Here is a 9,086-nt window from a genome sequence, read left to right on the forward strand (position 1 = left end):
AAGTTGAAGTTAAAGTTAAAGTTAAAGTTGAAGTTAAAGTTAAAGTTAAAGTTAAAGTTAAAGTTAAAGTTAAAGTTAAAGTTAAAGTTAAAGTTAAAGTTAAAGTTAAAGTTAAAGTTAAAGTTAAAGTTAAAGTTAAAGTTAAAGTTAAAGTTAAAGTTAAAGTTGAAGTTGAAGTTGAAGTTGAAGTTGAAGTTAAAGTTAAAGTTAAAGTTAAAGTTAAAGTTAAAGTTAAAGTTAAAGTTAAAGTTAAAGTTAAAGTTAAAGTTAAAGTTAAAGTTAAAGTTAAAGTTAAAGTTAAAGTTAAAGTTAAAGTTAAAGTTAAAGTTAAAGTTAAAGTTAAAGTTAAAGTTAAAGTTAAAGTTAAAGTTAAAGTTAAAGTTAAAGTTAAAGTTAAAGTTAAAGTTAAAGTTAAAGTTAAAGTTAAAGTTAAAGTTAAAGTTAAAGTGAATGTTAAAGTTAAAGCGAAAGTTAAAGTTAAAGTTTTTTTTTTTTAAAGTTAAAGTTAAAGTTAAAGCTAAAGTTAAAGTTAAACTTAAAGTTAAAGTTGAAGTTGAAGTTGAAGTTAAATTTAATGTTAAAGTTATAGTTAAAGTTAAAGTTGAAGTTGAACTAAAAGTTAAAGTTAAAGTTAGAGTTAAAGTTAAAGTTAAAGTTAAAGTTAAAGTTAAAGTTAAAGTTGAAGTTAAAGTTAAAGTTAAAGTTAAAGTTAAAGTTAAGGTTAAAGTTAAAGTTAAAGTTAAAGTTTTTTTTTTTTTTTTTTTTTTTTTGTGTTTCGTGGAAGGAGGAAATGCTTTATGCACTGACCGGGATATTTAAGCCTCACTGCGAAACTCTCCGAGTGTAGGACTCCCTTCTTCCATGAAGGCCTACCCACTAAAACCTAACCTCCCACGGCCCGCGCAAATCCCCGTACCTGGGACCGCGTTTAGCATTACTTCGGGTACGGGTGCGCGCTACGTGAGCTCTATGGCTACTCTCACGCTAATGGGCTAGGCATCCGTCTTCTCGTTTACTGGTAAGTATATGCCTCACATATGTGCTGACCGTATCCCATCTGTCTCTTCGACAGGTCATGTTATTAATGACACTGCCCGGGGATAGGTCGCCAAGTACCTCTTCTACCCTCCTTCGCTGATGGGAGAAGTGCCTGCATTCGAAGAAGGTGTGGCGTACATCGTCTATTTCCCCACAGTACAGGCAGCTCGGGCTATCAACCTTACCCATTCTGTGTAGGTATTTGCGGAAGTAACCATGTCCCGTTAGAAACTGGGTCAGGTAAAAGTCTACCTCTCCGTGCGGTCGCTTCAACCATGGATCAAGTTCAGGGATTAGTTCCCTAGTCCACTTTCCTACGATGCTGTTGCTCCACTGATCTTGCCAACATCGTTAAAGTTAAAGTTAAAGTTAAAGTTAAAGGGAATGTTAAAGTTAAAGCGAAAGTTAAAGTCAAAGTTAAAGTTAAAGTTAAAGTGAAAGTTAAAGTGAATGTTAAAGTTAAAGCGAAAGTTAAAGCTAAAGTTTTTTTTTTAAAGTTAAAGTTAAAGTTGAAGTTGAAGTTGAAGTTGAAGTTGAAGTTAAATTTAATGTTAAAGTTATAGTTAAAGTTAAAGTTAAAGTTGAAGTTGAACTAAAAGTTAAAGTTAAAGTTAGAGTTAAAGTTAAAGTTAAAGTTAAAGTTAAAGTTAGAGTTAAAGTTGAAGTTGAAGTTGAAGTTAAAGTTAAAGTTAAAGTTAAAGTTAAAGTTAAAGTTAAAGTTAAAGTTAAAGTTAAAGTTAAAGTTAAAGTTAAAGTTGAAGTAAAAGTTAAAGTTAAAGTTGAACTAAAAGTTAAAGTTAAAGTTAAAGCTAAAGTTAAAGTTAAAGTGAATGTTAAAGTTAAAGCGAAAGTTAAAGTCAAAGTTAAAGTTAAGGTTAAAGTTAAAGTTAAAGTTAAAGTGAATGTTAAAGTTAAAGCGAAAGTTAAAGTTAAAGTTAAAAATAAAGTTAAAGTTAAAGTTAAGGTTAAAGTTAAAGTTAAAGTTAAAGCGAAAGTTAAAGTTAAAGCTAAAGTTAAAGTTAAAGTGAATGTTAAAGTTAAAGCGAAAGTTAAAGTTAAAGTTAAAAATAAAGTTTAAGTTAAGGTTAAAGTTAAAGTTGAAGTTAAAGTTAAAGTTAAAGTTAAAGCTAAAGTTAAAGTTAAAGTTAAAGCCAAAGTTAAAGTTAAAGCTAAAATTAAAGTTAAAGCTAAAGTGAATGTTAAAGTTAAAGCGAAAGTTAAAGTTAAAGTTAAAAATAAAGTTAAAGTTAAAGTGAAAGTTAAAGTGAATGTTAAAGTTAAAGCAAAAGTTAAAGTTAAAGTTAAGGTTAAAGTTAAAGTTAAAGTCAAGGTTAAAGTTAAGGTTAAAGTTAAAGTTAAGGTTGAAGTTAAAGTTAAAGTTAAAGTTAAAGTGAATGTTAAAGTTAAAGAGAAAGCTAAAGTTAAAGTTAAAAATAAAGTTAAAATGAAAGTTGAAGTTAAGGTTAAAGTTAAAGTTAAAGTGCATGGTAAAGTTAAAGAGAAAGCTAAAGTTAAAGTTAAAAATAAAGTTAAGGTTAAAGTTAAAGTTAAATTTATAGTTAACGTTACAGTTAATGTTAAAGTTAAAGTCAAAGTCAAAGTTAAAGTTAAAGCTAAAATTAAAGTTAAAGCTAAAGTGAATGTTAAAGTTAAAGCGAAAGTTAAAGTTAAAGTTAAAAATAAAGTTAAAGTTAAAGTTAAAGTGAATGTTAAGGTTTAAGCGAAAGTTAAAGTTAAAGTTAAGGTTAAAGTTAAAGTTAAAGTTAAAGTCAAGGTTAAAGTTAAAGTTAAAGTTGAAGTTAAAGTTAAAGTTAAAGTGAATGTTAAAGTTAAAGAGAAAGCTAAAGTTAAAGTTAAAAATAAAGTTAAAATGAAAGTTAAAGTTAAGGTTAAAGTTAAAGTTAAAGTTAAGGTTAAAGTTAAAGTCAAAGTTAAAGTTAAGGTTAAAGTTAAAGTTAAAGTTAAATTTAAAGTTAAAGTTACAGTTAATGTTAAAGTTAAAGTGAATGTTAAAGTTAAAGTGAATGTTAAAGTTAAAGTGAAAGTTAAAGTTAAAGTTAAAAATAAAGTTAAAGTTAAAGTGAAAGTTAAATATTAACTTCTCATTTATTCAATAAAAGTAAAAAATTTGTTTTCTTATCGGTCACCACGCTTAAAAAGGTTAACTTGAATTAATATCAAAGAAAACAAAATGTTGCATAAATATTAAAATTGCATAAGTTGATAATATGCAAGAGCTTTACCGCGGCAGTCCCCGAGTGCCACACGTCCTTTTTTTTTTTTTAATTGCGATAAGTTTACAAAAACTAAGGTATGAAGCGGCTGAATGCGTTTGTAACAATTCAACCATCGTAGGACTGACGGTTCAAATCCCACTCCCGGGAGAAAAGGATTTGAAGGTATTTGTAAGGTATAATCGAAACAGCTGTCGCCTTGTCCGTCCTGATGTCACGTTGTCATGATTCAACTATATACGGGTTGGCTCATCTGTAAAGCAACAAAATATGTCTGTTCAAATTGTCAAAATCTGTGTATTGGTGTTGGTGCGAATGGTATGGAATGGAAACATAAAACTTAGCAGTTTTTGTATGTGTAAGTAAAATGTTGCCAATGTGTTGGTTTCATTTTGAGTTTGCCATATCCTTTTGACAATCCCTTCGACCATGCAATGACATAAATAAAATCAGCTGATGAGATGAGCCAACCTGTACATAATTGAACCATGCACGTTGTTTAGAAAAAAAATTCCTGATTTAACCCTTTCAAGCCCGCATTCAGCTTGTTAGATAAATATAATTTAATTAGTTTCAAGTAATTAAGATATAGATAATTAGATTATTTGCATCCAAAAATTTCAAATTTTTATGTTGTACAACATTTGTACCAGCAGTTCTCAACGTACAAAAATAATAAAAAATTTTCATATTGATGGATAATCATTTATTGGAAAAAATAAAACTTTTACAAAAAAGTATATTACTTCCAAGAAAAATGTTTAAAAAGTAAAGACACAATTCTTAAATTTCGAAAATTATGTATGAATCTAATTTATTTTTGAGTATGATATTTTGCGAAACACATCTTGCAAAGTGATATATCACATTGCTGTGAAATTTGTTTTATTCTGGTTTGTGTTTTGCCCAGCGCACACTTTGCGCAACGTCTTCGAGTCTCAATAGGAATTGGTAAATGCAAGGATACGTTGCCCAGCTCCCTTTTTTCGCTGAGATAAACGGCTTGGTGATTGGGATCCGCGTACGGCTGCAATTTCAATACCTTTAATATCTGATATTAATGACCAGATGTGCTGACCCTGAACGAGGTTTCATTTCTTTCCCATTTTTTGTTTGTTGGTGGTAAATTTTTTATACTTTTCTTTCATTGTACTAACTAAAGCTTCAAACACATTGTTACGAATTACTCTTCGGAATGCTTTACCAAACGTCATCAAACAAATGAAACGTTACGTCCGTCAACTGAAGGAAATTTTATATTGACTGTATGGCAGCACTGTCACATACATATATGTACCAGTATTTTTCTCTCAATTTTGTGTCATATCTTTTTGCGCTTGTAATTTTCATAGTTCATCATTCTTAATAAACGGTTCAATCTGTTCAGTTATATTATACTTAATTCCCCGGTACATACTATTACTAATTTTTGGTTAAGTACAAAATGGCAGAATTGAAATTGCGTTCAACGGCAGTCAAATCAATAAGGCGCATCCTTGAGCGCGTAAATAGGGAGACAGTCAATGATTTGGATGTATTTCAGCTGGAACAGGAGCTGAAAATGCTAGAATCACATTTTACGCGATTTACGGAGAATCACGACCACCTAATTGGATTAGCTGAAACCGCGGAAGTTGTGGCACATGAAGCCCTGTGGGAAGATATCGAGCAGGTATATGTAGAAGCGTGCAGCAAACTTAATCGCCTCATTGCCGCATGCAAAGAAAAATCACTGCCCACATCAAATGCGCTTACACGCAACAGCCCTATTGCAAGCTCGGCAAGCTGTTAGTGCCAGCGCAGTGCCATTAATTGGAGGAATCTACTCAGGCGGCTACGAAGAGGTGTGGAAGGCTCTTAAGGAGCGCTACGACAATAAGAAGCAACTTGCGGAAATACACGTGTCACGTTTCCTTAACCCCAAAGTTGCTACAGAGGAATCGGCTAAGGCATTACTTGCCATTTTTGATACGGTGCACGAGACTCTTCGTGCCCTACGCGTAATGGAAATCCCTGTTCAACATTGGGATGCTTTGGCGGTGCCAATTGTGGTATCGAAATTATCAGCGCTAACGAAGAGAGATTGGTCCATGAAGTGTTCGACGCATGAAATACCAACTCTAGACGATTTACTTAAATTTTTGGAGAGACGCGCTCATAGCATTGTTCCAGAACCATCCAGTGGGCAATCTGCGCGACAACAACGACAAGTGAAATCTCACATGGCATCCACTGAGGTTGGACAATGTGCACATTGCCAAGGTGCTCATCGAATCACAAGGTGCCCCGCTATCATAGCAATGGGGATAGATGCGCGCTTTGAAGCAGTCAAAACTTTAAAGCTATGCTACAATTGTCTACGTAGTGGTCATTCTTCACGTCAGTGCCCCTCTGGTGGTTGTAGAAGCTGTGGCCGTAAGCACAACACGCTTTTATGTCGTGACAAACCCAACAAGACGGCTTTGCATGCAGTGCCAGACGAGGCTAGTGATCAACCGAAGCCAAAATCAACATCATGACTAACCGTACCTGCGAAAGCCTGCGTTGCGCAATCCCACGCAATCACTCTTTCGGCAACAGCGCGTGCATATGCATTTGGGGAAAGCTTAAGTCAACGCGTGGCTCGTATTTTATGTGATCCGGGATCGCAGGTAAGCTTCATAACGGATCGCTTGGCAAACTCTTTGCAGCTTTATCGTCGTAAATGTAATGTAAATGTGGAAGGCGTCGGGGCTACAGTAAACACCCGAGCACATGGCAGCGCAACGCTCACACTTAAGTCGACAACGAAGGATTTCAGCATACAACTTGAAGCACTGGTGTTACCGTCCATCACGTCTGAGATTCCCGCAGTGAAGGTTAACGTAAGCCAGTGGTCACATCTGAAAGGACTCGATCTGGCTGATATTTGGTTTGGTACGCCAGGAGCAATCGACGTTCTCATCGGTGCAGATGTATGGGGAAAAATCGTACAGGGTAAGGTCATCGGTGCACGACCATACGAACCTTGCGCCCAGCGTACACACTTTGGTTGGGTGGTATTTGGCCCTGCAACAGTATCTTCAGTTTCCAATGTTTCATCGCTTTCGTTTAAGACCGTCGTTGGCGAAGATGACGTTCGCCTAGAAGAACTGGTGCACAGGTTCTGGAAGATTGAAGAGGTTCCAACGGCAGAGGAATCTGACGAAGATGAGTGTGGTAAGATATTTGATACCACACACTCCCGGACGTTATGTCGTACACCTGCCGTTGCGGCGCGACGCTCCACAGCTTGGAGAGTCTTTCTCGTTGGCCATGCGCCAGTTCGAGCGGCTGGAACGACGCTTAGTTTCAGACCCTACACTGAGAGAAAACTACGTAAAATTCATGAGAGAGTATGCTACTTTGGGCCATATGGAGAAGGTAGAATTACCGTACGACCATACTGGCTGTTATTATATCCCACATCATGCGGTCGCCGCGAAGTTTCGAGTTGTATTTAATGCTTCGGCGCCGACCACTACTGGTTTATCGCTCAACGACATTCAGCTGGTGGGTCCAACAATCCAGGAATCGCTAATCAACATCCTGTTGCGTTTCCGGCGTTATCAAGTAGGAATTACTGGTGACATTGAGAAGATGTTCCGCCAGGTTTTGGTGGCGCCGGAGCATCGAGACTATCAGAGAATCATATGGCGGGAGTCTCCTTCCGACGAACTGGGCATATATCGTTTGAAAACAGTCACATATGGCATGGCGTGCAGTCCATACAACGCTGTTCGTGCTTTACAATAATGCACACATGATAACTACTCGACCGTTCCTGATACTACGAAAGTGATCATCACGTGTGAAGATATACTCCAATCGTTCTACGTTTGAGTATTTTTTAACAAGTTGCGACAATGTATCCCAAGCCGTTAACCTAGCGTTGAACGTGGACACCATTTTACCCAAGGGTGGATTTAAACTAAGGAAGTGGAATTCCAATGATAGTAAGGTTTTGTTGTATTTATCTAATAACCCGTCTCTTTCTAGTTACACGTTCACGGCATCTGTGGCAACGGTATTGGGATTGAGGTGGGATTCGGTATCCGATCAGTTATTCTACCATGTCGATCTTAATCAGGCAAGTCAGATACCTACAAAGCGACATGTGCTCAGCGAGGTGGCACATCTTTTCGATCCTGTTGGACTGATAGCACCAGTAATCATAACAGGAAAGCTATTCATTCAGAGAATGTGGTCTGCGGGTCTATCTTGGGACTCGCCTTTACCCGAAGAACTCCGTGACGAATGGCTCAAGTATCGTTCTACTTTGGAGGCCCTTAGCGAAATCCGCATCAATCGCTGGTTGGGCATGGTTCGGAATAATCAACCCACGTTACACGGGTTTTGTGACGCCAGTTCACAAGCATATGCTGCTGTTATATACATCCAAATAAATGACGCGGATGGCGTGCGCTTATCATTACTAACTGCACGAACAAATGTAGCACCATTGAAAGGTGCGACGATACCCCGCCTTGAACTTTCGGCTGCGCTTCTTCTGGCTGAGACTTTGCATAATGTGAGAGGTGCTTTGCGTTTGGACGCATCTCCGTACATTTTATGGTCCGATTCGGCGATCGTATTGTGCTGGCTGAAGAAGCACCCAACAACACTAAAACCATTCGTATCAAATAGAGTTCGCAGGATTCAAGAGCTAACATCTCCTGATCGCTGGTACTACGTTCGCTCAGCACAGAACCCTGCCGATTGCGCGAGTAGGGGCATCACTCCAAAGGAATTGCTGAATCATCGGCTTTGGTGGCGTGGGCCAGGTTTCATAGAACTTCAGTCAGCCGAGCAAGAAATTCTACTTAGTCAAGACGAATCAGAAGTACATCGTAGTGAAATGCGCATCGTTTCAGGAGTGGCTAGTCTTCCTTCTGCCTATCCACTAGCAACTCGACGCCTAGATGGTCAGGTCATACCATTGGACGAACGATTCAGTTCCATGCAGCGATTATTGGGTACGGTGGCCCTCATGCTCCGTTGGTTGGGTAGATGTCGACACCTTCGCCAACCTGTCATAAGCGCCAGAGAAAGAGACGAGGCATTGAATGTTTGATTCGCATTGAGCAACAGAGACACTTCAAAGTCGAAATGAATCAGTTGAAGACTGCTTTAGGTTTGTCATCTTCCAATAAATTAATCTCATTGAATCCATTTATAGATGAGCATCAGATGTTACGTGTCGGAGGTCGGCTCGCTAAGGCAGATGTAGAGGATGATCAACGTTTTCCTATAATACTTCCGAAATCTACTCCATTAGTTCAGCTTCTAATACGACAAGTCCACGAGACCACGCTCCATGGTGGAACCCAGCTGATGCTGTATACTTTACGACGCAGGTATTGGATATTGAATGCTAGACAGGCCGTCAAAACTTGTATACACAGATGTGTGGTGTGTCGTCGTCATCGAGGTCAAGTGTTCCAACAGCAAATGGCTTCGTTACCCGGGCAGAGAGTTAAGCCTGGAAGACCATTCGTTTCATCTGGCGTAGATTACTGTGGACCGTTCACTCTACGTATCGGTGCGAAACGCTCTCACACTCTCGTTAAAACGAATTTGGCAATATTTGTATGCATGGCTACTAAGGCCGTTCACATAGAAGTGGTTGACGACCTGTCCGCACAAGCCTTCATCGACGCATTCACCCGCTTCATCAGCCGTCGTGGTCCGTGTTGTGATTTATACAGCGACAACGGCACTGCCTTCGTAGGCGCTAATCGACTTCTCCAAGAAGACTTTTCGGCATAGCAAAGCGCTTATACTCAACACTCCTTA

The sequence above is a fragment of the Eurosta solidaginis genome, chromosome 4 (genome assembly GCF_040869045.1).
Source record: "Eurosta solidaginis isolate ZX-2024a chromosome 4, ASM4086904v1, whole genome shotgun sequence".
NCBI classification, from domain to species: Eukaryota; Metazoa; Arthropoda; class Insecta; order Diptera; family Tephritidae; genus Eurosta; species Eurosta solidaginis.